This window comes from Mizuhopecten yessoensis, unplaced genomic scaffold (genome assembly GCF_002113885.1).
Source record: "Mizuhopecten yessoensis strain PY_sf001 unplaced genomic scaffold, ASM211388v2 scaffold716155, whole genome shotgun sequence".
Lineage (NCBI taxonomy): Eukaryota > Metazoa > Mollusca > Bivalvia > Pectinida > Pectinidae > Mizuhopecten > Mizuhopecten yessoensis.
Window position 1 is genome coordinate 58,335 of NW_018479975.1, and position 3,353 is coordinate 61,687.

The following is a 3,353-nucleotide window of genomic DNA, read 5'->3' on the forward strand; positions in this document are numbered from 1 at the left end:
AGTTCATTTTGATGACGAGAAATGAGTTTTCAATAAAGCTTCATACATATGTAATTGTAAAAGGGTAACATTTCACAAAAATAAATGCCTGATGTGAAATTTTAACATCGTCTTGTTATGTGATGTAATTATGATCATTTGCATTATTTTATTTTTGATATTATCTGAAAATCACAGTATTATATTTTATAAATCTTTCAGATGAAATTATAAAAAGTGAAAGGGTTGCAATATTCTTTCATAGTCAGCAAGGTAAATGAACAGTTATTTTTTTGTTTTGTTTTTGGAAGAAATTGTTTCCAGGAAAATGCTGCGGTCAGTCATGGGGGTTTTTTCGTTGCAGAAATAGTTTTGATTAGGTTTTTGAATTCATCATTGATGTCTATGCTAATCTGATTTAAAGGAAATGATTTGCAGTGTTAGATCGCACTAGACTGTATAATTGATAACAATATTTTAATCAATGTTTAGTGTTATTAAAGTTTGGTGTTTTATTATATTTGTTATGTTTTCTTTCCACGTTGGGACTAGATAATAAATAGCATGCTGCTCATTTACAGGGAAAAAAATAAATAGCAATGTTCAGTAAGTCAAATACCAACTGAAACAAATAATAGTGTAGGTATTAAAAAAGTAAATGTTCTGACACATTATCAGCTATATACTACTTTATACCACCTACAAACAGCATGGCAAATCCATTATCAAGACTTGATCTGAAAACAACTTCAGGATGAAATTTATTATTTGAGAAAGTTTTTCCTCGAAATGGAACGTCTGCTCACCAGGTGACGTCATGAACCGGAAATAGTATCCACACAAAGGTATTCCGCTTGAGAAATAGTCAGAAACAAATCATTATAACAATATTAGAAAAATATTGTGAAGATAACAACACCCCTTTAAACGTAAATTTTCATATGGAATATTGCTTTAAAATATCTCTTTACATAGTTTAATGGTTAATGGTATTCCTCCGAGCAAAAGTAGTATTTGTTTATACCTGTCACTGACGGAGGATATAAATGATCAGTAGGCCTATGAGTCGTTTGGAGTATATAGTATTTAGTTGACTGTTTTATGATCGGTGAGATAAACAGTTATCACTCAGTGTTTTCAGGTTTTGTCGTAAGAACAATGCGATGGCCTCTCGATTTTTGACAAACGAGAGTTTGAGTCATTTTCATCACCTTTACTATGTAGCTGACAAAATGTACGATGCCACCTGGCGAGCAATAGTGGCGTTAATCCCATTGATGAATTGAAAATACTTTGCCCTGATTGGTCAAAATGTTGGAAGCCCAATTCATTAATGAAATTTTCTATCGGATTTACGAACGCAAAGATATTTGACCTTTTGGCTTCTATGTGACCCAGAAAGAAACCTTCTGACAACATCTAAATTGTAACTGTAAGTATTTTATTCATGACTATTTGGTGACATTAAAAATATACTGGGGTAAGTTATTTTTGATTTCTGTATAGATTATTAGGCATTATTATTGTATACTGTAAGCTTATGACAAAAATCCTCACCGACATCAACTCCAGTTTTGATCGGTGCTTCATGTCCGTGAACCCTGACATTGTTGACGATAGGAACATCTTATGAAAAAACGGTAGCATAGAACAGTTTTATATTCAAAAGAATTTTTCTATGAAAAAAGTTTGAAATGTTCTTATTTTGATATTTACTTTCCTTCGCGGGTAGCGATTTCAAAACAGTCCAATGGATGTCTTCGCGGGCTAGCGATTTCAACACAGTACAAGGGATGAAACTCGTGTTTACACTAAATGTACTTCGAACCTACTGATGAGTGGACAGTCAAACGTGTTTGAAAGGGAAAACAAAACAGAAGCAGTACAGCTTTGCTGCACGGATCTCGTATATAATAGGGACTTTCAAACAAAACGAAAAGAAACGCTATCTGTTTGTATTGCGTTTGTAAAACATTACATGTAATCCATTTTTGTACTAACCGGAAATCACGGCACATGTAGTCTGTTTCCTTTCAAAAGAGGAAAAACTTCTTATTTATGTCTTTGACACGATATTCTTCTCATTTAATCATGGATTTACGGAACGGAATATTCATTGGACCCTGTATGAAAACACGATACACTTTATTTAAATCCGAACTTTGCAAATGTGATAGTCAGCATCGGGAAAATCAGCTATGGGCAGTTAGAGCACAGGCGCTTGTATCTGGTATTACATGAGCTAAAACTCAAAATCCACTTCTTATATATATGTAAGTAGTGGATTTTGGATTTTAGCTCAAGTATTAAATACCAGATACAAGCGCCTGTGGTTAGAGGTTACACGGCGCCTGTCAAAAGTATCTCGCCGTGTCAACCTCTAACACTGTTGGAGTACGACGTATTGCTGTATACATTTCTAGTTTGATTGCAAATATGCAGCTACATTTCGTCACATAGAACACAGGAACCTATGTTCTGTCAAAAACTAATAATAACAATAACACAAAGATATCTATGTCTATTTTGTAAACATTTTTTTTTTGTATTACTGTTATTATTATTTTTTGAAAGAACTTCAGGAACCTGTGCATTGTACAATTGAATAGACATCCAGTGCTTAAAATCAGTTCAGGCCTGGATTTATTTTTGCGGTAAACATTACTGTCGAAGGAAAAAAACAGATATGGTTTACTCTTCCAATATTTGTTATATTCATTGTTCAGTGTGTTGCTATACTATTTCTTTTTTTCTTCTTTCATTTTTTATTGCAGATATTAAGCTACGTTTTCATAATATTAAACAAATAAATAAGAACCCTGTACCTATAGATTTCAATTGTATTTGATGGGAATTAATATTCAACTACGTACTCTTTTTGTTCAATTTTAATTCAACTCTGTAAACAACTCTACTGCAAAAGCTGACCTTTATCAAAATACACATATTTCCCATTTTAGGTGATCTACACACCAGTTTCCGCTGGAAGTTTAAGGCATCACAATCAGAGAGATTGGCAAGATGGAATGGCGTTTACAGTAAATGGTACAGAAAGGAATTGTAGGTCATCTCACCATTCCTGTTGTTCAACATAGTAGAGGACACTGATTTAGAGACATATCAAGTGGAAGTGGTGAATGAAAAGATTCTGTGAATGGACAATTATAGAAGTTTACCCTTATATACACCTTAAATGGACAATGATAGAAGTTTACCCTGATATACACCTTAAATGGAAAATTATAGAAGTTTAGCCTTATATACACCTTAAATGGACAATTATAGAAGTTTACCCTAATATACACCTTAAATGGACAATTATAGAAGTTTACCCTTATATACACCTTAAATGGACAATGATAGAAGTTTACCCT